The following is a 24,637-nucleotide window of genomic DNA, read 5'->3' on the forward strand; positions in this document are numbered from 1 at the left end:
TGTTTTCCCGGCACCAGAGATTGTTAGCCCCCAGGCTCTAACTGAAAGAACACTACGGGTTTTGTTAAACAAGACAATATATTTTTTTCCAGATGCCAAAAGACTGGAAACATTAAGCAAAAGGTTCCAAGGTTAAGAAAGGGAAAATGTTCAGATAGACAGTGATGAGAACCCGAAATCCACGACACGTTGCCCTTTCTCTAGGTTGAGGGACTGCTGAGAAAGGTAGAAAAATACTGAAAAACAATGGACCACGGGGGTTGGCAGATTTGATCAGATAGCGGTTGTGCATGGAATCACGGGAAGCCATGACGGCCCCGTGTGGAAAGCCCAGCAGACCTACTGGCCATAACATTAAAGGCCTAGGTTCTCAATCTTCAAGACACTGTTTAAATCATTTTCCTGCTATATATAAGCTGTTCTGCTCGGTTATCTAATTATGCCAAGTCTATTCAGCTACCGGTCTCTCAAAGATGTTTACGTCAACCAATGAGGCCCAGAGGAGATACTCAACCTACAACAGTAAGTCAAAGGTCTCAAGAGTCTAAGAGGACTAACTGACTGGCCTTGTAGGAGTGATATCAACAGCTAGAACAACTTAAAAAGGGATTGTCCGGTTGTAAACTAATAATGTCCCATCCTCAGGAGAGGTCATTAATAGGGCATTATTGTATCTTGACGCCACTGGAAGCTGGGGGCTGAGCCGAGTTAGCAGGAGTTAACGCCCCCTTCAAGCCCCTAGCTTCTGATGGGCAGGTAGTATTATGCAGATCCCCAGCTGCGGAGACTCTGTGGAGACCCAGCGGGGCAATCACAATCTCCAGTCCCTGCTCGCTCCAGCACTAAACTATCTTGGGCTGTCGTTCGTCTGCCAACTGTGCTTCTGCCACCCTGGCAGCACTGTTTTTCAGCAGCCCTTACCTGCAAGCGGCTAAGTGTCACCACAGCCACCATCAGCCATGTGTTCCCTGGCACCTGTGAACAGCATTGGTCGCTGAACATCATTGTCCTAGCTCATAGGACCGCACATTGCGACAGCGGCGGAGGGGGTGAGTCAGCAGTTGCTACCGCTCATCCCACGCCGAAGGCCATGAGGACAAGCTGCCAGACGGACATCCATCATCAGAAGTGCCGGATGGCACTTTTATAGGCGACACCCTCACATAGAGCAGTGCATCACAGTTCCGGCCGCTGGGGACAGACTCCGGGGCTGGATGAAGACAGTGCTGGAGTGAGAAGGGAGAGCAGACACTGCAGCAGGGACCCGAGATTGTGGACACCCAGCGGGGCAATGACAGACTCTCCGCAGCTGGGGATCTGCACAATACTGGCTGCCAATCAGAAGCTAGGGGCTTGACAGGGGGCATTAACTCATGTTAACTCAGGTCAGCCCCCAGCTTCCGGTGGTGTCAAGATACAATACCACCCATTAATAGTACATTAGCAGGGGTCTGTCGCCTGGGACCCCCACTTAACTGCTGTTCGTTGGCCGAGTACGGTCATCAACTGAGCCAATTTCTGCAGCATGCAGACAGCTACATTCTCACTGTAGTGGCCAGTCTTGGTATTGCAGTCCAAGTCTCATTCATTTCAATGAAAAATCTGCTTGCAATACCAAGCTGCACCACTGCAGTGGACATGGAGCAGTGTGCTTCCTGCAGAAATCAGCTCAGCAAATGAGAACACCAGGCTGGAGAACAGTTAATTGGCAGCGGTCCCTGATTGATCAGTAGTAGTTTGGGCAAGGTCCATCTTGCAGATAGACCATCACTAGTTTACAACTGGACAACCCTTTAAAAGGGTTTTTTTGGACGAGATTTAAAAAAAAAAAAACAACACCTCACGCTTTGTTGGCCATCCACAAAACCCCTTGGATACCTTTTTTTGAAGCTGGTCCCATTAAATTTACTGCTGTAGGCCCACTTTGCATACAGCCTAAACTTCCTGTCGCAGCAATTTTGAGTTCCTTTTTTCCGTTCGTATGATATCACAAGTGAGCTTCTCTGCCAGCGCAAGAGTCAAACAGCTCCCCTTCTTACAAGGCTAGCACCATCAGCTCAAGAACATGCGCGTTCCAAGTGGATGTGATGTAGATGGACCTAGGCAAAGTCAACGCAGGTGGAATACACTTCAATATACACAGCAGCATAAAAGTGAGCCTTTGGTTTTGGGACAAAATGCTCTCCTGGGAGCAGAGGGGGTAACATTACCTGTAATTGATTGTCGGTTTGGGGGTTCAGTTTTTGGGCAGGTAGGATTGCCCTCGATCATCTTCAGACTACCTAATGGTTAATATTGCATTGGTTGGGTTAATACTACCAATGCATTGTACCTGCTCTATGTTTGGCCAGCAGAAATCCCATGATCAGTGCTGGTTAATCACAGAGCAGTGCACAAAGTAATTAGAAAGTTGCGGTGACCATTGTTGACACTGGAAGCCACCACCAGGAACTGAGAACTGTCAACACAATCAACTACAGGTAATGTACCCACCTCTAACCAGAATATTGCCCAAAACCAGATGGTTGCTTTAAAGGGATACTACTTTTATAAAAAGGCAGAAAACACACCTAAAAAGGCTCTTCTCACATCTGCTCCCTTCGGAGACTCTGGCATGAGAAACTGGATAAAATAGTGTGCATGCTACACTATTTTGTTTGCGAACAGACCTAAGGGCATGACCGAAGCTACTCGAACGCCATGACAGTCAATGTAGACGGCCAAGAGCCGTTCGGTTCCCTTATAGAACGGATCCACTTCCAACGGGCGTTCCATTCTCCTGCTCTCATAACAGAACAGGAATCTCCGGATATAGATGCTATTTAGAACCTTAAAACTCTTCCCGCTACATTTTATCTTGAGTTTTAACCAGAAGCTGTAGTGTAAGAGTGAAACCCGTCACATCCAATGATCTGGAAAGTCTGACAATACAGCAAAGAGCAGTAAGCCAATGTGGAGTTTCCCAGGACTAGACGATCGAGCAGAAAGAAAGAATTCCAAGTTCTGGATATTCTTCTAGCTTACGCGTTTTATAATCTCCCAATCCTCACTCAAGGAGACAAGTCAATTATTTTTACTAATGTTTTATTTGACATGAATTATCAATGCTCTTTTCATTATAAAGGTATAGTCACACTGTGCGGTCAGACCACCACCGTTTGCTGTGAAAGGCAATAAGACCGCAGTTTGCCTACCTGTAGCAACCAACCTTACCTGGATCGGAAAGGGCAAATACAGTCAGTCTAATCAACGAAACCTCCTTGACAGGATTTAATCTGTTTTCTAGCACGGGTCAGGGGGGCACCCGCTCCCACAGCACGGGTCAGGGGGGCACCCGCTCCCACAGCACGGGTCAGGGGGGCACCCGCTCCCACAGCACGGGTCAGGGGGGCACCCGCTCCCACAGCACGGGTCAGGGGGGCACCCGCTCCCACAGCACGGGTCAGGGGGGCACCCGCTCTACCCCAACATTCAGATACCCGTGTCTTCTGGATCAGCAGCAGCCGCGCCTGCAGTTTTATAGTCAAACATGAGTGAAATCTGCTTTGTGTGTAACAGATGGTTGTACCAGCTGCGAACGGCGATTTTGGTAAAGCGAAGATACACAGAACATTACGTAGACAGTGATAACAACCAGAGCAGGGCAGGATTAACCCACGCACGTGTGAGGTGGGAGGAGGGGGCCGCTTGTGGGATGAAGGAGAGCACAAATGAGAGCTGATTTCTTTTGGGAGAACAATGACAAGGTCATAAAGTGTTTGGCAGGCTTCCCCTCAAATTTGGCTGTAGTGAAGAGGCCCGGCGCTGCGCTCCTCTACATGTGCGCACATTCCCCCAGACACTGGGCAAGTACACCAAGACTATGCTTGGATGTTGCAAGGAAGGCAAAGCCACAGGAACTGCTGCGAGGCAGAAACGTTACATCATATGAAAGGGTTTACAATGGAAAAAAATGTTTTTGTAATTTTTTTTTACCTAGCACCAACATGTACAGTAGTGTTGTACAGAAACCCTGCCCTTTTTCAGTGTGCTTCTTCCGATTTGATTTCCCCATATCATGGACAAGGAAACAATCTAAAGTCACTTAACTTATGGCTACGAATTTTAAAGGGGGTTTCCAACCAATAACATTGACGACACTAACGAGTGCTGCATCTCTTGTATTCTAGGCATCAGGATTGGCCATCAATGAGGAAAGAAAAACAAACAAGCAAACTGGAGAGATTATATATAAACTATCAAAAAAAAAAAACAAAAAAAAAAAACAACAAAAAACACCCTTTTAGAATATTTCCATAGAAAGATAAAAACCGGTCCCATGGGCGAACAGGGGCCTGTACGTTTCGGCATTAAAAAAAAAAAAAAAAAACCCGAAGTCCTAATCAGGCTATGATGGACTTCACGCACGCGAGAATCTCACATGAGGTTAGTGCGTTGCGAGACGCCCAAGTATGAACTCCATTCTTTTGTATGGCGTTAGTCCCATGAGCAATGTTCTATCTTTTGGCGTTCCCTCGTAATGCCTCGCTTTGACGTGTCTGAGGATTGCAATTTCACAGAAGTGATGTGAGGAGTTTTTGAATCAAACACCTGACATCGGCAAAAAAAAAAAAAAAAAAAAAAAAAAAAAAGAAGATTGTTGGCAAGCGCGATAATCGGGCCAAGTTTCTGGTGCTCGGCTGAGGCTGCCTTCACACTTGCGAGAAGAAGCACATGATTTTTGAGCGATGCGATTGTGCGAGAAAACGCAGAATCATTAAACTCATGCTTTTCAATTACTTCCTTTCCATTCGCGATGTTTTTTGTCCTGCGATGTTGCAAGATTTGAAAATCGCTGCCTGCTCCATCTTTTTGCATTTACAATTTTATTTTATTTTATTTGGGGGGGGGGGGGGGGGGGGTGGCGCTGGGAGAGAAATCAAAAATGTTGGCTGCACAATGCAGGAATCCGTATACAAACCAAGCAGGGACCTAAAGTAATATCTGCTTTATTTTGTTATTTTGGTACTGCAGCTCATTCAACAAGCAGTTCTGGTTCTACCATCAATAAGGAGACTGAAGAGAGGTATTTGCATTTCAATCTACTCTATTGAATAAATCACTTTTTGTATATAAAAATTTAAGAATTTTGGGTGACTTTTTTTTTTGTTTGAAATTTTCAGTCACAAACTATATGAGAACAAGAAGAAACCCTAAAATCCTGCATTTTTCACACTGACCACAGAGCCCAGTAGGCTGGTACTTCCTGATCTGTAGAGAAAAAGGTTTGCAGCCGTTATCTCACCAACATTGCAGGCAGGATTACACTGAAATTATCTTTGGATCCACCATTCACAATAGGTGATCAGTTGTGACCATCTAGTCCCCTCCCTGCACACAGAACAGGTCTAGAACAGTTCTCCATACAAGTCACTGGGTCCCCCTCCTGCCCATGAAGCTGCTGCAAAGCAGATCTCTAAATGCTGTTAAACATAGCTCAAGACAGATGGCCACCCCAATAGTCATACATAGACAATAGAATAAAAAATAATAATTTACAAATCAGAAAATTAAAACAGATAATTTTTTTTATTTTTTATTATTACCACCAAATTACAAAACAAATTTGGGGATATAGTCCCTTTAAAGGGGGTCAGCCTTCTTTTATTCTTCGCTAAACAGGCGGTATTATTAATAAGTGAGCCTATACCTCTCCACTCAAGTCCTGCTTCTGTTCTCCTCAACCTGCACGAGTGTAGTTAAAAGGCTCACGGGCCCGGGTGCAAAAGATCAGCTTCCACTTCATGGCCGCATCTTTTATCACTTTTAGCTATACTACATTTTTTTTTATGTGACCCATTAATGCACAATGCATAAACAGAGTTTTAAAAGCTTTGGGGCAGAAGCCTCGAGACACGTTTTGCCTCCCCCACAAAAACAAGACGAAAAAAAAAAATATATATATACATACCACATCATATTTATATACATACCAGTAGTAATATATACACTGTAGAGAACATAAGCCAATTGTTACAATATGTCAATTTACAATATAGCAGCTCAATTCTAGTAAACCTTCAATAGTGAAATTAATATATATATATATATATATATATATATATATATATATATATATATATATATATATATATATATATATATATATATATATAGTTAGATACCGGCCCAGTAAGAGTGATTACAGAGCAGTTACCTCCAGTGATCACTCGCGACGTTCACTTTCAGTTTTCATCTCCGTCTGGCCCAGACCACCATGAAGACTTTTTCCAGCCGCCCTTTCGTCTCTCCAGAATTTGGAACAGACATCTTTGGCTACATACTTTCCCAACACATCTGCACATTATTAACATTGTGCTGCCCTCTTTTAGAGTGCCAACCAGCTGTTATTCCTAATAACTAATCTCACACAGACTGTTCACCAGGCCACTCGCTTACAGGCCACTGCACCTACCCCTCACAGATTGTATAAAATAAGAGGAAAAATGGGGAGCAGTTTGTATGAGGTGAGCAGACTGCTGAAACCCCTTATGGCTCCTCCCCTTCCACATCACAAAGAAAGCCCCTCATTCTCTCCCTCACCATCACACAACACCATGTATGGTTATGTTCTGCCTCTTGTCATACAGTGTCCCCCTTATAACTCTTTTACCCCCCCCCCCCCCCCCCACTCTCTGTCTTAAGCCCACCCCAACATCACACAGGGCAATTTGCACCAAAACATCAAAACCACACTGCAAAATTGAAAGTGTGAGATCTTCTGTGGATGCACATCAAAATCAGCAACAACGCTACAGATTTTGACAGGTTTTCCATTGTAGTCTTGATGCAGAATTTGGTGCGGATTGTCTACTGTGGACTCCATTTTTTGCTGTGTCCGAACATACCCTTATAGCTCTCAACCCTGCTACCCGCCATCAAAGAAAAAAGGCTTAGGTCTGCCTGCTGACACTCATACTAGGTCCTCTGCACAACAGTCAGCTTCTCCTGCACGTCATCGCCTCCGTCCTGCACAAAGGACCTAGTGAGAACGTTAGTGCTGTTAGTGTTCGTGTGGCAAGGGGGGCCTCTGAGCCCCCCTGGCTTGGTGGCCGGGTCTCATTTGTGACCCCTATAGCTACGTCACTAGCTACCTGTAAACAGGATGTCAGTGAGGAGACCCAGAGCCACCAGCATTGGACTTGTGGGATTAGGAGAGTATAAACTCTATTGCATTTTTCACACAGGTAGCCTGTTTAATTAAAGATGAGATAAGTTGCACAACCCTTAAGGTTGGTTTAGACAACGATTATCCCTCAAAAAAAAAACAACAATCTTTTGAGCAATTTTGTGTTCAAGCGCAAGGTGATCGCTCAAATGTTGAGCACTCCAAGCGGAGTATGCAGAAGACAAGCAGGGAGTCCCCACTTGTCTTCTGCATCCAGCTGTTCCCTGCTCGCAGCGCCCGGCTGTTATACAGCAGAGCGCGCCAAGCGGAGTATGGAGAACAGAGCTGGACCGCTCAGTTCGTCATACCCAGCCCATCACCAGGGAGTGGAATACAGCTGAAATAGTATCAGCTGTATCCCGCCGTGAATTCCTTGTAACCGATTGCTGATCTTTCAGTATGCTGAAAGATCAGTGATGGCTTAATGAAAACTGCCTGATGTCAGTGCAGTTAGACAACGATTATCACTCAAAAGACGGCTTTGAGCGATTGAGCGAAAATTGTGTCTAAAAAGGACCCTTAATGACATCCTATGGATTTGCCGTGAATACTTAAAACGTGTGATAGACAAGTAGAATTCCCAGGTGTAGAGCCTCCACCTATCAAAAAGGACAGAGCAGAGCTCAGGTAAGCCACAATCACAGACTTCTGGCCAACGCAATAGAAAGTTGGTTCCCCTCTCCACTGGAGGTTAATGGTACACACGAAAAATAATAATTTGATAAACAAGTGAAAATTAACAATCGTTCAGTGAAAACAAGGCCAATGATTGAACGATGAATAATTAGTTTGCTTATCATTTATTTCATGCAGGCTTGGGAATAGTCATTTGCTCATTCAGTTTAACCCTTTCCAATCCACTGTCTGACATCTTCCAACATTCTGATTAAAGGCTGTACAGCTCCGATTTCAGAAGACGTCCAGCAGGGTATTCTTACTATATATTACTGTCCGCTCTGTTGTCGGGGGGCCTCTCCAGCACTAGCCAGCAGATGTCTCCATTGTAAAATGGCCGAAAGAGAAAGCCCCCTAGGAAACCCTGAATCCAAAATTGGATTGCAAAGGGTTAAATGCCGATCGTTTACTCGTTCTCATTCACTAATACAGGGAACAGAAAGATCATAATTTAAAAAAAAAAAAAAAAAGAGAAGTATAATATATATGTATTTTTTTTGCAGTGTCACTATAAACTGACTGGCCAAACACCTGAGCATACTGCAACATTTGAGAATTGTTCTGTGTAAAAGCACCCCAAGTCCCATTACCTTTAATGGAGAGTCACCAATATTCCAATCGCGAGGGTCTTTGAGGTGGAAATCGGGCATTGGTATAGTATATTCTATTGAGAACCCTTTAAAAGTAAAGATATTTTTCTACATAGGCTGTAGCGGTCCAGCATAGCTTTCAGAGAAATACAATGGCTAATGCAATTGAGAGAAAGCTTTGCAGCAGCCTAATTTTGGCAATGGACTCGGGGCCCGCAGAACTCCCTACATTACCACTATAGGAAGCCAGTTGTATCAGATCTGAAGGACGAGCTCCATGGAGGATACACTATGAAGACTGCAGACCACAACCTACTGTGACTGGTACAAGTCATACACATGCAACCAAACAGATGATTAACGTGTGGCTTTCATATCGGATTCATGCAAGAGGCACAGAGAGGTTCAGTCACCGGCCAAAAGCTTAGCTTATTTTATGGTGGTTTTTACAAATTTTGATATCGATGGCCTCTCTTTAAGATAAGCCATCTATATTAGATCAGTGGGTGTCCGACTCCAGACATCCCTACTCGCCAATTAACTGAAGAGCTGGATTGCCGTGGCCTCTTCAATCTAGCTCAGCCTCAATCTAGCTTTAGATTAACCCTTTCCAATCCACTCAAGCTGCACAGGCTTCAAATCAGAATGTAGGAAGACGTCAGTGTCAGAAAGTGTCCAGCAGGGTATTCTTCGTCGTCGGGGCCTCTCTGGCATGTCACATACTGCAGTACTTTCCCTAGTCAGCAGATGGCGCCATTATATAAAATGACAGAAAGAGAGAGAGCCCCCTAGGAAACCCTGATTCCAAAATTCAATTACAAAGGTTTAAACAGGTTAGACCATAAAAAAAAATTACATCCAGATAAGACATTTTTTGACGTTTACATGTTGGATTAAAAGAAAAAGCCTCTATTCCTAAAAATTCCAGGCCTTATGTTAGAAAGGCTCTTCAACAGAAACAGCAGGTGGCACTATTCTGTGTCCAGTCCACCTCAGTAATTGCTTTAAGGTGGTCTCACCTACTCGTCCCTCTTTCCCGCAGGAACACTATCTTACCATTTGCTTAGCATCTCTTCTGACAATCAGAAAAGACGCAGTAACTTCAGAAGCAGCCGCGCACCACACCAGGGATCCCTTCACAAACCCAGCGGAGGAGAGAGAAGCAAGACTGAGCAGATGTGACAGTGTACAAGAATGAGCAGGTGGAATTACTGAGGTGGACACAGAATAGAGGCAGCAGGTGGCGCTATCCTAACATTAGCCCTAGAATATGAGGATAGAAGTTTTTAATGTGTAAATAAGAATTTAAAAAAAACACAAAAAAAAAACAAAACCTTAATTATAGGTTGAATATAGCTATAAACCGCTTTCGTCTAACAATTCCTTTAAAGCAAATAAAGAAACTCCTAAAACTTACACCAGCAGAATAATAAAAGTACGTAAGTATTTACAGCGTTACTGAACATTTATGTAGATTGTAGCTGTAAGCTGTCACTTGTGTTTCATATATGGAAAGGAGGATGATTCTTTACCTCTCCTGACATCTGTTTAAAGGGGTTGTGCCAAAATTGAAATATGTCACAGGACAGCGAATAAGTGTCTGATCAGCGGAGGTTGGACCGCTGGGACCCTCACAAGAAGGCTAGTAGTTGAGCATCAAAACTTATCTCCAGGAGTCCCATAGAGATGAATGGAGCTGCAGAGCGTATGCTTGACCACTACTCCATGGATATGGATGGAGGGAGGACACAGGACCCCTGTTCTTGTGACCCGGTGGATACATTTCAAACTTGGCACAACCCCTTTAATAGAACCTTGTACTTCCTGAAATAACCCCAGAGCACCTTTTCCTATAACTGTGTTGCACTGTTCCCCTTACCCCACCTCAATAAGGCTACTTGCACAGGGGCGTTTTAAAAGTCGATTCTGAGATTCTCGGGTACAAGTCGCATCGAAAATCCCATCTGATATGTTGAACACAGCACACTGACATGTACTATTCTGGTCCGAACCCCCCCCCCCCCCCCCCCAAAAAAAAAAACCGGACAGTTCGAGTAAAGAAATCGCAGCATATCCGTGCACACACCCATTCAAATCAGACAGAAAGTACATTGCTGTGCAAGTAGCCTAATTGGGCGTTACCATACCGCTTGCACAAAGGGTGCGTCTCAACCCAGTCAGCACTAACTGCACAATATAGGGACACACCGCCAAATAGTAACACCCAGTTGTCAATTAATTCATCAACTTCCAAGAGAAGTGAAACAGAACAATTCAGAATTAAAAACAAAAAAAAAACAACAATTTATATATTCCAGACTTCTTTATGGAAAATGCAAGAATTTGTTGCGACTAATGCGGCACGGCGACTTGTAAGCAGCCTGCCAATACCACGTAACATAAAAAGACTTTATTCCGTGTGCTGCCTGGTGTGGTGAAGTATAAATGTTCTATAAATAACGATGCGTCTGACTTCCTCAGAGCCCGGGCCTCAGGTGATTCAGGAAATAGTGAACAATAGGAGTTGACAGAGAAACTAGGTCATAAAAATAGACAAGTACTACAAACAGGAGCTGAACGGAGCTCAGTGTGGCAGATTCCCATGGGAGGCGCAACAAGCAACACCAATCCTCCTTATCGATTACAAGTGCAGAGACAGCGGAGAGACAACCGACCTGACTGCACCTAATGGGCTTGTAACCATCCGTGCTTCCTAAATAAGACCGGCCGCCGCATCATAATATTACGGAGAAATAGCTACATGGTTTATAGCCATTTTATACAGAAGATAAACATGTTGGGGTCTCCTCACATCTGCGCCACACTAGTCTATTGTTCAGCTCCAATCACAGTGATAGAAGCACGGAATTCCGCTGACTAGTATGGGGTCTGCTGGGCTAGCAGCACGCTGTCCGGCATCTGTCCAGATAAAGCGCATGTTGCGGCAGGTCTGAGGAGAACGCTCCTACACATTTATATTTAGATTTGCATTTCCCGCACCGTTGCTTAGAGATGATGTAGGTACTCACAGCCCCTATACAATGTTAATTTGCGTATGGGCTGCGGGTGGGATGACCTCCATTGACTTCAATGGGGGCCGTCTGCAAGGAGTTTGCAGCAAAAATAGAGCATGCTGTGATTTTTCCTCCGCTCACAGAATACGCAGTTCATATCTACGAGTGTGAGCGAAGCAGCAAAATTTACATGCTTTGCAATGGCTGCGTTTTGCAATCGGATCCGCCCCAATGTGAAGCTGGCCCAACACGCCACACTATTTGGTGCAGATTTAGCCCCGGATTTCACTCACTGCATTGAAATGAGCAAAATCCGCGTAGAAATATCTGCAATGAAGAGCATGCTGCGGATGGGAAAATCCACAACTTGACCCAATGCACAGAGGATTATGAATGGGGGTTAAATCCCTTTCCCCAACATTGTGCGGCAATTAGTTGTGGGGGTTTATTTCAGGTCATTCAGAGACATGGCCTATTGGAAAACATGACTAATGCCCCATTTATTCGGGACGACTGTCCGCACGAGCAAATGACGTCACTGCTAGTTAGCGCTCGTGTAGAGCGCTTTTATACAGGCAGACCCTCGCTGAGTACCACTCACTTCTTGCTCAGCGCTTCAATGCAGTAAGAAGTCAGCGAATTTTATGCAGCTTGAAAGGGAGTGACAAACGAGAAGTAAATGAATAGCGCACGATGGCTGTGCATTTAGACGTAGAGATTATCGCGCATTTTCGTTCGTTGATGTGCAAAAAAGTCTAAAAATGTCGGAAGAACCTAGACACTCCTAGGCTATGGCACTCCCCAGTAGAAGGCACTTGGTGGCATAACTGATACTCAAAGTTATGCCAGTCCAGCAGGTTTTAAATACCAGTCAGTACTGTAACAAAGTTGTAGGTAAAACACGCAAGACTTCAGGAGCCATTTACATGGAGCTTGTAGGGTGGTACATGGACTACCTACTCCTTGGGCCAATCTACAGTTCCTAGAAGCATGGATGAAAAGCTCAATGAATACTGCATACAAGAGACATGACAACCCGTCTGCCGCCCTATAAGAAGGGGAGGAACATAATCATACTATAGGGGCCTGCAGACTTCTAGATTAGGGACCTATAAAACTTGAATCAGTCATGTGGTTGTGGGCACAAGAGCTAATTTGACCCAAGGCCACTCGGAAAAACTGGTAACAGATTGTGGCTCTCCCTTCACCTTCTGTTTTTTCATGGAACAATCACTACAAAAAAGTTGTTCACGCGGCTTTGGCCTGTAAAGGCCTTGAAGAATGACCATATTCACCTTTCCTAAGGCAGAAGGGTTGTTTGACGAAACCACACCGATCCATAGACCCTCCCTATGATAGGATACCCCTGGATATCTGACACAAGGAGGTCTCTAGGATCCATGCAACTGGGACCTTGCATGCATTCTTCCAGAAAGATCTTTGGGTTGCACGTGGGCCTCCACCACCTCCTGTATAAGAGACGTCATGCTGGAATTTTGTTGAGAAAGTCTTGATAAAATGTCCTTATTTGCTCAGGAAGCGAGATGTCCTGGTTAACACAACGTGACGGCATACAAGTATTTTCTTTCCACTCATCGCAGTTTGAAAAATTTAAAAAACAGTCAGTAAAGATTTTCTGCAAAGCTGCAGAACTGATGTATATATTTATGTGTCACCCATCCCCCCAGGAGTTCTGCACCGTAAGAGCAGCCATTTTTAGTTATTTTATGCGGCGCACATTCTGCTTTCTGACAATGTGTAAATGAGTCCGCATTATCATATAGAATTGATTTACATGTCATTAGTACCTGATTTCATTATTAAGTTTCTACTGAGAAAATATCTTTGGGGGATTGAACACACTTCTGCTTCGCCACCTGTCTGGGATGCAAGAATGTATTACCTGGATGCCGGGTGAACCTTTGCTTTACGTTAGCAGACTGACCCAGTTTCCTTTTTATACGGAGGTGGTTAGTCAGAAGCTGGTGGCACATCGCCCGCCGTCTCTGAACGTCTGATACCCAGTAAAGTATGGTATTTACAGGGGTCATTTGCTACTTTTGTTAAGTTATTAGTTGATTTGTAGTGTCTGCCACTCAGGAACCCTACTAATCAAATGCTCACCGAGCCGCTGACAGTGTGTACAGAGCAGAAGGCTCAGTACACATTACAGCAACTTCTGCTACTAGTACAAGCTCAGCTCCCATTGAATATAATCTCAACCAATTATTGATGAGCCATCTATCCTTAGGATACATCTGAAATCGTTTAGTGGTAACCCCTAAATTATGAGTATTTTTTTTTCAATTTACTGGAGAGTCAAAATACACTTATTTAATGAACTGAAGGTCCTCCCTCATATCAAGTTGGTGGGAGTGCGATTGCTCGGCATATCCCCCTAATCTGTGTCAGAACTAGCACAATTTATACAGAGGGATGCTACTTGTGTTTAGTCCCCCTTAAGTGAATCAGGAAGCAGCAGTACCATTTTGGGCCACTACACAGTGTGTGGAGCTGTGCTAGTTTCCAAGCACTAAAACTCCTGCAAGCAGCTGGTGGGCGGGGTATTGGGTGTTACACAGCCTCCGATCAGATAACTATAGCCTAACCTGGGAATAGGTCGCCAATATTTCAGCCACTGAAAACCCCTTTAAAAACTGTATAGAATATGAATTCGGAACCATTTTTTTTTGTAACATACATGCATAATTTTGGTGCTGAAGCCCAACCAAACATCTGGTATGGAACTAGACACTAATGCCATCAAGAGGTGAAAAGTGCTTGTTCATTCGTTTTCCAATCCCCCTATTCTCCTGAACTCAGACGTGCGCACGCGCGTGTATCAGGTGAATATTGTTGTATATGCCATATACAGAATGTTCACTTCCTACTATATGATTGATGCACTGGTTTGTATAGGTTATACACAAGCATGTCCCCCATCGCAGCCCTGCAGCAGTGACCCAGCTTTCCCAGGCAACAGACTACCAGATATGCAGGGTTATGCACGGGTAACCCTAATACTGAACTTGTCCGCTATCCAGCCAACGATGGGGGAAGCTGCGAAGCTGTTATTAATTATGACAAAACCTCCATAACTGCAACATTGATCAGCAGATTTGCTTTTCAGGGTCCCAAGAAAGCTGGGTAACACATGTGGAGCTGTAACAGGGGCTGCTGAATAGCAAGTGTCTCCAAACAAATCCCCTTCCCAAATCATACCATAGCTAGCCAAATTTGCTTTTTAATAGCCTGGAAAGCTGGGCAACTTGCACAATAAAAATGTATTTTCACAAGTGGGATTTTCTCAGCAAAGCCGCTGCAGAGGTTTTTTTTTTCAGGTTTAAGTTCGCAAAAAACAAAAAATATTTTCCTGCAACTCACACAAAAATGCTGAAGATATAAGTTGTCCTACGCACACTAACTGAACATGGTGAATACACGGATCCAGCATGAGATGTCGGACGAAAAACCGCACGCAGCACTTTGTCTGGTAAAGCCAATAAGTAGGTGCAGGACCGCCAAACTCCATTCTAGTCACCAGGGTCCGCTCGGCACAGGCTGGTTCTATTAGGAGACGGATCAGTCCGGACAGGGGATTCAGTTTTCTTGCTCCCATAACAGAATCCCTGGCGCAGATATACAATGCGCCCATTCTGGGTGTAATTCTTTTCATCCAGCTGCACCGATCCCCGCTTCCGGTCCTCCAGCATACTCTGCGACTAATGGTACTTTTACACGTAGTGATAACCGTTCAGTTAAGCGAGCCCTGCCACAGTTTGTTTGTTATTTATCTATAGGATCGTTCAGTACCAGTGAGCGAAAACTGAATAAGCCAACGAGGATTTTTATGTTTGCATGAAACAAACGACGCATTTAATCGTTGGCTGGGTTTTTGAATACTAGTCCTGTGTACAAAGCACCCCAAGCCGCACAATCTATACCAGAAGCCGGAAGGGGAAACGCTTGGTCCCGCACGGCTTCAGCAAAACTAGCAGTCGGGCAGACAGTCTTCTATATGCATACATTTATGTGGTTGAGGTTTAGAGCCACCTTAGGCCGGTCTCACACGGCCAGATATAAGTAGCGGATTCCGCGATCGGCATCCCCACAGATTGTCCACGGTACAACGTGGGCATCAAAAAACATGCTTTTTAGAATCTTCCTTTACGCTCACGGATATAAACAAACAAAAAAAACCCTTAGGCCAAATGCCCACATCCGGGGCCGATTCTGACTGCGAAATCTCAGTGGAATCAGACCCTGTCCTGGGCATTGACCCCCCACGTACCCGTCTTGGCTTCTCTCTCTGCGGATGTGCCGGCTGGCGTGCTGCCGTGCCTATGCAGTACAGAAAGTTGCCCCGGCAATGGAGAAAAACACCAATCACAGCCGGTACCCGGACTAGTTACAGCAATTGCATTGACACATCTGTAATTAGGGTAGCTTTGTCTTTTTGTTTGCAGCTGAGAGATGCTTGTGTAATGGAATCCCCAAGCCCAACTTCACACGGGGGAGTGGTATATGGAGCCGTGAATCACCCCCCCATATCGCGCTCGCCATTCATGTGAAATCACCAGTGATACGAGGAGTTTTCATGGCAAAACAGCCTTGCAATTCTTTGAGGATGTAGGGAAACCCCCGCCGTGGCTGTCAGAGCCGCAGCAGCGGATCGTGGAGTTTCCCCCATTACCATCAATGGGGTCGGCGGCAGCAATGCGGGATCACATAGCCCGATAGAACAAAATTTGTTTCCCGCATCACAGTGCCATGTGAGAAAAATATTTTAAAAAATTATATATTTTTCATACATATACATGCATACATATTTGTGCATCTTGCAGCGCACAAATCTCGCGCACTTTTCTCAGCCATGTGAAGCCGGCCTTAATGTAATAAATGCTATTGTATGGCATTGGTGTAATATCACCAACTGCCAGCCTGCACTTGCAGGAGCAGCCCAGCAATTATTGGGAAGTGGCTGGGGTGTTAGCAGCGGCGTTCACGTACTAGGACCCTTATATCTGAGGGGAAGCCTCCTTTTCCCCCATATGGGTCATCAATATTAAAGTCCCAGAAAACCCCCTTTAATAGCTGTCACTCAGGGGAGAAATTCAGAATCGTGAAAAGGCTTTATAATTCAGGCTTGCCACGCACTGCAGCCACGAGATTACCAGCGCCATCCTTGGCTTATGCTGCAATCTGTTCCTAAACAGTTTACCTCCAGATCCCCCATGATGAGGAGCAGGAGAGTCAAGCAAGGAGCCCTCGGCTCTAATCACTCGCTTAATACCTGACAAAGCTCTTCACAGGCAAATGGCGACAGAACATGTAGCAGAGCTGAACTGGTTATTCTTCAAGACAACGTAGATGACTGTACGGCTAGCTGGGAGGTATACGCGGCACGCTCGCAGAGTTACCCCTTAATAGGCCGGTGCCCCACAAAGATAGTCGCAATATGCAGTGAATAGAACCTTTGCTTCCAAACTGGGAGCAGATGTCGCTCCATACATGGTTGGTGTAAGCTGTCTGACCAATACACGGCTGTGATCAGCAGTCACACCGATCACAGCAGTTAACCCTTAAAAAGCCATTGTCAATTCAGACAACGGCAGTTAAGTTTAAAAATGCCCAGGTCAGCGTTCGGGGGTCCCAAATGGCCACCCCCTACGAATGAAATCACAAAGTCCTGTTCGGTAATCACGTCAGCACAGGTTCTTCTGGGGCCCCAAGGCTGCCATATAGTTCTGTCAGTAGCCTGTCTTACTAGAGCCAGACGAACTGCAGTATACGTTACGAACGCTCAACCAATTGCAAGTTCAAGTCTCTCATGGGATTTGTAAAAATAAGTAAAAAAAAAAAAAAAAATGTTTAAAAAACTCCCCCCCCCCCCCCCAAACAGCATTCTGCCCATAGTTTAAAAAAAAACAAACCTGAACATATTTGGTATTGCGGCATTCAGAAAGATAAATGCATATTTAATTAGGCCATCATGTGGAATCACACTTTTTTTACGTTATCCTGTCTCAAAAGGGAGAAGAAAAAAAAACGTCAAAAAAACCCCCCAAAAAAACACCAAACACAACTCATTTCTGAAATGCTATAAAAATGACAAAAACATGCAAAATCCAGAAGCATTGGCATAGTGTTGCCATCTGAGGCCTGGCAGTGTGCACTGAGACGTGCCAGCATCACATCTGGAAAGCAACTCTCCAGAAGGAAAGATGGTGGCTGGCGCTGCTTTTAATCTACCTCCGTGGAAGGCGTTGCTGCCGGGGAACTTCAGAGTTAACTAGCTCAAAGTTCTGCCATGAACAAAAGGATAAATCAGTCCATTCCTAATTATTGCCTTTTACCCCACTCTCTACAATAATGGTAAATTATGAATTGTTTACAGCCATGTAATTATGAGAAGGTAATTAGAGAATATTCTATACACCGGAGGGATGTTATGAATGCCGACCTCTGACCAAAATACAAAAAGATATAAAGAAAGCGTTCGGCTCGCAGTCTGTATTTGTACGTCAGTGAATCATCACAGTTCTTATTTGAACATGTGCCTCGCAGATGGCAAAAACAGAAAGCATTTTAATTCCTGGCCATTAATCTCGGAAAATGACAAAGAAATAAAAGAAAAACTCCAGCAACACAATGGGGAACTGATTTATGCCAGCAACGGCCTTAAAGGGATTGTCCAGCTGTAAACTACCGATCGCCTATCCTCAAAATAGGCCATCAATATTGGCGAGGGCCCACCGTCCAGGACCCCTGCTAATCAACTGTAAGGGGCTAGCCACACTGCTCTATGTTGCCTCTGTTTTACGTACAGACTTGGGAAGCATGTTCCAGCCTGACCGCGGAGGTTTAGCTTTCAGGTCAGGATATATGCAGTCAGGCTGAAGGTCTGTAGGTAAAAACAGAGGCAATATAAAAGCAGTGTAGTCAAGTCTTAAACCAGGCTGTTGCGTTCCTGCACAAAGTCGATTTCTGCAGAGAGTCAACAGCTCCATTCCAACTGTAGTGGCCAAGCTTGGTAATTACATGTAGTTTTCATTTGCTTCAATGGGAAACTTACAAGTTCCCATTGAACTTTCCGTTATTACCTAGCCTGGCCATTGCAGTGGAAATGAGCTGTGCGCTCCCTTTAGAAGTCCGCACCATGTACGAGCATCAGATCAGCTACGGTCCAGCATTTTAGGCGTACAACAATCTATTCATGGCTTATGCTAAAGAGACTGTAAAAACAATGTGTTTATGACACCAAGGGCCCATTCACAAACACATGAAGCAGAGACAATATTTTGGAGATTTTTGCTAAAAATCTGATTGGGATGATCTGACCGGATTTAGCAAAAATGTGTCCAATTTTCAATCCCCCAACCAATCATGACAAGCAACACTAAGGCCCAATGTCAATGGGCCAATTTTAATTATAAAATCCACGCGCGTCTTCTGTGCGGGAGATCCGTGCCTCTTGATGCTAATGCATCACTATAGGCAGCCGCACAGCAAGTGAAAGCATGTGGAAAGAAATCGCAGCATGCTCCATTTTCTTGTGGATCTCACAGGGACGGCTTCCATTGAAGTCAATGGAAGCAGTCCGATGCACACACCCGCAGCGGTCACTGTAGCTGTACCGCGGATCCTCGGGAAAGTAGGAGATTCAAAAAAAAAAAAAAAAAAAAAGAGAAAAGACTGAGCAACACCCAACGCTCTAGCAGTGCTGAAGGAAGAAAGATCCAGCCGGATCAGAGCAGACCCGCGTTGGATCTGGAGAGGTAAGAAACTGTCTTTTCCTCTCCATGTCTGCGGGTATGCACAATATCACTGTGGGATTCAGCAGTGGAATCTGTGCGTGCAAGTGGACATGAGCCTAAATCACATCTACTGCGTATACTCTCCTAGATCAGCTACAGCCAATAAGTATACAGTCATGAGGCTGAACTATCATGTCCAATATAACTGTGACAGAAGCCTATCAGGGGCTTCAGCAGACCCCTGCTTTATGGCACCCAGGATGCGAGTGCTGATGAAGCCTCTAATTGGCTGCAGTAGTCACCGAACTTTGGTAGCGGAGGATGGGGGACGAGGGGACGAAGACAGGCAAGTATGCGCTAAAATAAAACTCTTGCCAAGCCGTCACATATGTCTAAGTTGTAACCACACAAGCACTTCAGAGGCGTAACTTGAAGCTCCTGGGCCCCAACGCAAAACCTGTAACAGGGCCCCCAGCTATAATGCTTTACTCATAGAACTGTGCTCCCTATATGGAGGAGAAGCGAGGCCTTCTGGGCCCCCTAAGGCTCCTGGGCCCGGGTGCAACCGCATAGTTACGCCAGTGCCTTTAACTGCTTCCTGAAGGCCATTTTATATCCTGGTGTCTACAAACGTTAGAAAAGAGATTTCTTGTTAAACATCACACATCATTTTGCTGACCATCACACGCCACTATAATTTGGTGTCAGAATCTTTCGCAGAGTCCATCCTCATCATGGTGTGAAGGAATGCATCTAGAATACACTATCCTACCAAAAGTGTTTGGACACCCCCTATCAGTAGAATGGATTGACTTATTGGGAGGTCATGCGTCTTAAACCATGCTACATAACATGCAGACCCTTGGAGATGTCAGTTTGTGAACTGCATGCTATTAGCTATATGGGTTATGTCACTGCACACAAGCAGTCCATCGCTAAGTACAATGCATTTACCTGTCTACAATGTTGCAAGTTTTGTCATTGGAGAGTTGAGCAATGGAAGAACATTCTATGAAGTAACGAATTGCACTACTCCATCTTCTAATCAGATGGCCATACCTGGGAGTGGAGGAACACTTTTTGCCTGAATGTGTTGTGCCAACAGTTAAGTATGGCGGAGGTTCCATAATAGTCTGGGGATGCATTATGTGGCACGGTCTCATTCTGTTAGTTGTAGCGGCAAGAACCATGCATGGACACAAAGGTATACCTTGACATCTCAAGATAATGTGTTGCGGACAATGTGGCAATACTCTGGGAACAGTCAGTAATACTTCCAACAAGACACACTGTTTTAAGTTGGTATGAGGCTATGGATGTTCCACAACTGGACTGGTCTGCAGAGTCCCGATGTAAACCCTACCTAACATCTTTAGGACAAACTGGAACATCAGTTCAGGGAATATGTTCAGCATCCATCTTGAGAGAACTTGCCAGATGTTTACGGGATGAATTGAGGGAAACACCAGCTGGAGGCTATAAGACGTTAGTAGGAAGTATGCCACGGAGAGTTTCCCATGTCATTAGTGCCAAAGGCAGCCCCACTAAGTATTAACCTATGTAAATAATTATTAATTCCTGATCAGCTGCTTAATTACTTTTGGTAGGATAGTGTATAAGAGGTACAGTCCCCAGCTGAACCCAAGACCTTGTGAGGAAATGCAACAGGCCCTAACCGGTATGTTAGAACCGGCTACAAGCAGTCGCCTGAGTCATTGAAAAGTAGGGCTAGCCTTTTTCGGGCGATTAATATTTGTTAAGTAGGAGCCATCCAGGGTGAAGTAGGGAGTGTATATGGTGGGACTGGTTTTTACTTTTACAGTTTGGCTTGTTCTGTATGTTAATCAGTCAGTAACGAGTGGCATTATACTTTACACCTACACCCTTTCCATGAGCTTTATTACAATGCAGCACGATACGGCTTTATCTTTACGGCTTGCTCTGTTTGTAAACCAGTGAACAGTGGCTTGTACTAATATTTCATATCTACACTCCTTTCATGAGCCATTACAATGAGGCAATTGTTTTCTTTTATACATACGTTTGATACGGTATAAGATTTTAAGAGTGTTTGTATTTTAATCTCCAGTGTATTCAAAGTTACGTTTTAATAGGGAGTTTTTCTTTTGGCAGTGATCATGCATTATAAATGCCAGTCATATACCTGTGGAACGTTTCCATACATATCTCCACGGCCGTCTTTGTGACCACCACATATTTCGCAGATATGCTTTCAAGGACAGGGGGTCAGCTGGGTCTATCAATCTTAACTTCCAAGTTGAACCTCGAGCTTGGTTTGTCTCTATGAATAGCAATCTATGGGCTGTTTAATAGGCTTCAACGAAACAGGCATGTGATACGTTTTATTCCATGTCGTATGTGAATTCCAACTTTTAATTGGTTTTGGAGAACGAGTCACCAATCCAAGTCACAAGTTTTTCCTCTCTTTGAGGCTAAGAGAGGCTTAAAGAGGAGAAGACAGCCCGCCTGACATGTCAGCTTCAGCATTTAATAAAATAATTCTAGGCCATCTTCTTAGTTCTCTGCATTTTGCCATTCCTGTTACTCTTGAAAATGAATTAATAAAATAGGGTACACTGCTTGTAGGAGGCACCAGGCAGATGTAGGCTGGAGCAATTGACCTCTTAAGACCGCCCAGCCAGATGATAATCATCTTGTGGAGCTATAGGAATCCTCCTCCTGCTTCTGTCTCCTCCAATAAGATATTCTTAGGTGCCGCTGTACATGCCACAGCTAGGTCCCGGCGCTGTACCTACATGCCACAGCTAGGTCCCGGGGTGTTAGACTTTAAAAGACATTTAAAAGGGGTGTTGTGGGAAAAACATACTACTGATGACCTATCCCAAGGACAGGTCATCAATAGTTGATTGGCTAGCTTTCGTCACTCAGGACCCCGACCGATCAGAGTTGCAGTTACAGAGGTCACAGCGGAAGCATCGCTCATCTCTGCGCTTGTATCTGCAAGTGCAGCTCTCATTAAAATCAATGGGAGCTGTGTCTTCAGTTACAAGCGCCAGCCACTACGCAGGGGTTGGAGAAGACTTCCGCTGCTTCCCCTCCGACTCCTCTGTAATTGCGGCGCTGATCAGTCGGGGTCCTGAGTGATGGAACCCAGCCGATCAACTACTGATGACTCCTCCTTAGCATAGGTCATCAATGGTATTTTTTCCCCAGAAAACCCCTTTGAGCGAAAGGCGAACTGGCTTGCTTTCCTATTCTATTACATTCCCTGCTTCCTATAATTTTATTATATGCACACACATACATTACATGTGTGCATCTCCGAAAACTGCTGTAATATTCAGAACTGTACTCTGAATGCAGGCAAGGGCTCTGTACAATTCTAGGAATATAGACAAGCCTCTTGTATCAAAGCCCTAGCCTGCCCAAATACTAAGACCGACCCAGATGAATGCTGTTTGATTATCATGTCTGTATAAAACCGGAGTTACGATAAGCGAACAAATTAGTCGCTTAGTCACTGGCAGCACTTACAATAAACGATTAGCGTTTGGTTTTGCACGAGCCAGCAATAATCTGAATAATCATGGCTCAGTGTAAGACGGCCCTTAGGCTGGCATCAGAAACCCTGCCGTGGGCACTGACAATGACCAGACTGGGCACCACTTTACTTTCACCACTTTCAGGTAGCGGGAAGTCTGGAATTTTAACTTTATACTTTTTACATTCAGACAGAAAAATCCAGCAGTTCATAAATGCAACGGATTTAACATAAAAAATATTCTGCAAGACCCTTCAGGGAAAATAAATAATCTTCACGCACACAGCGAAACAAGATTTTTGATCTTTCGCAGTGAGGGGTGCACGTGCCTTACATCTTTAACTGTTCACACAAGGTTCATGTCCTCCACTGAAACACTGGGGCGTATGGTAAATGGTAGCCATACAATGGTATCTGTCACCCACAGGGTCCCATTGTAGAAGAAACACACATTTAAGCTGTACTTTATGGATATTTGTATACGGAACACAGTCTACTATTCCATCACATACTGTATTTCACCTTTAACATCCACGTAACGCAATGTACACGTTTAACGTTTATGGCAGCAGCTTGGCAGACATGCTAGACAGACATCACAGCTTCAGTAGTACTGTAGGTGTTCTGAGGGCGAGGGGGGGGGGGGGGGGGGGGAGAGGGACGATTAGGGTTTTACGGTACTAAAGTAATCTTTTGATACCCCACCTCACCAATAGTGGGAGGATGGATCAGCTGATAGGCAGGGGTCGTGAGTGGTGCACTCCTGCTCATTAGCTAATAGATATAAATGGCCTAGATATAAAAAAATAAAAGTCTAACAAATTTATACAGACTATACTCACACAAAATCAATGAGGGGAAAAAAAAGAAAAGATCTGGCTTTAATTCAGTTTCTCTGCTCCAAAAACAGAGCAGAAAAACGTAATCGTGACTGCAGCCCCAATGCAGGTGTGGATTGAGCCTTAGCCAAAACATGACCATTTTAATAGGTATAGGGAAATAGAATTGCTGCCATACACCTTTGGAAGCCATTACTCCCCAGGGGATGGTGGGGAAATACTGGGCATGTTGAAATTATTCTGAAAAGAGATAGAGAATGGCCCAAAAGAAGAGTCACCATTCCTGCATAACATGTGTATCCAATAAGAGTAACTGGCGCACTGGATAGGCCAGGCAGGACAAATTTAAAAAGGACTTTGTCTCCATCTTTATCCTTTGAGAGCCACAGGCAAACTGACTGCAGCGATATATGTCTGTATTATATGTATCTGAAGTACCCAGACAAAATCCAAAGGAATCAATTGGAAACATGTTAAAAAAAACCCTGGGTTCTTGCAGAATTTCTCTAGGTGCATTGCCTACCCAACCATAGAGATTAGTCTGATAGACCAATTATAGGTGGATTAAAAAAAAACCCAAAAAGTTATTTATACTGGTATCTCTAGTCGACGTTTACCCACTCGCACTTCTATCATACTTGTTAAAGCATATTTATATTTATCAAATCACTATAGGAAAACTGAGGAAAGCTACATCCAAGATGTGGCACCCCTATTTTTATGTACATTGTCAATGTCACTATAGCATTCATAGTCATTAAAAGGGGTTGTCTGTTATAACTTTTTTAATTGGTGCTCTCCGTGAGAAGAGAGAACATCCTATTTTCACCTCCTCCGGCTCCCCGCGGCTCATATCATGCCTGCGAAACTGTATTTTAAAGATGCAGTCAAACCGTGTACAAAACATCAGACTGCCGCAGCCAATAACAGACCTGTGAGCTGGAATGTGGAGATCTGATTGGATGTTATGCCTTGTAAATAGGCTGAGTCCAATCAGTCAACACAGAGAAGAGGGGTGTGGGTAAGGGTTGC

General features: G+C 44.4%; 1 protein-coding gene across 1 annotated transcript in view; it reads right to left on the reverse strand.

Moving 5' to 3' along the window:
• The window catches only part of LOC136591278 (syndecan-2-like), a 105,229-nt gene that overhangs the window by 61,662 nt on the left and 18,930 nt on the right, over nt 1-24,637 (reverse strand). The gene's annotated exons all lie outside the window — the stretch shown is intronic.

Source organism: Eleutherodactylus coqui, unplaced genomic scaffold (assembly GCF_035609145.1).
Source record: "Eleutherodactylus coqui strain aEleCoq1 unplaced genomic scaffold, aEleCoq1.hap1 HAP1_SCAFFOLD_28, whole genome shotgun sequence".
NCBI classification, from domain to species: Eukaryota; Metazoa; Chordata; class Amphibia; order Anura; family Eleutherodactylidae; genus Eleutherodactylus; species Eleutherodactylus coqui.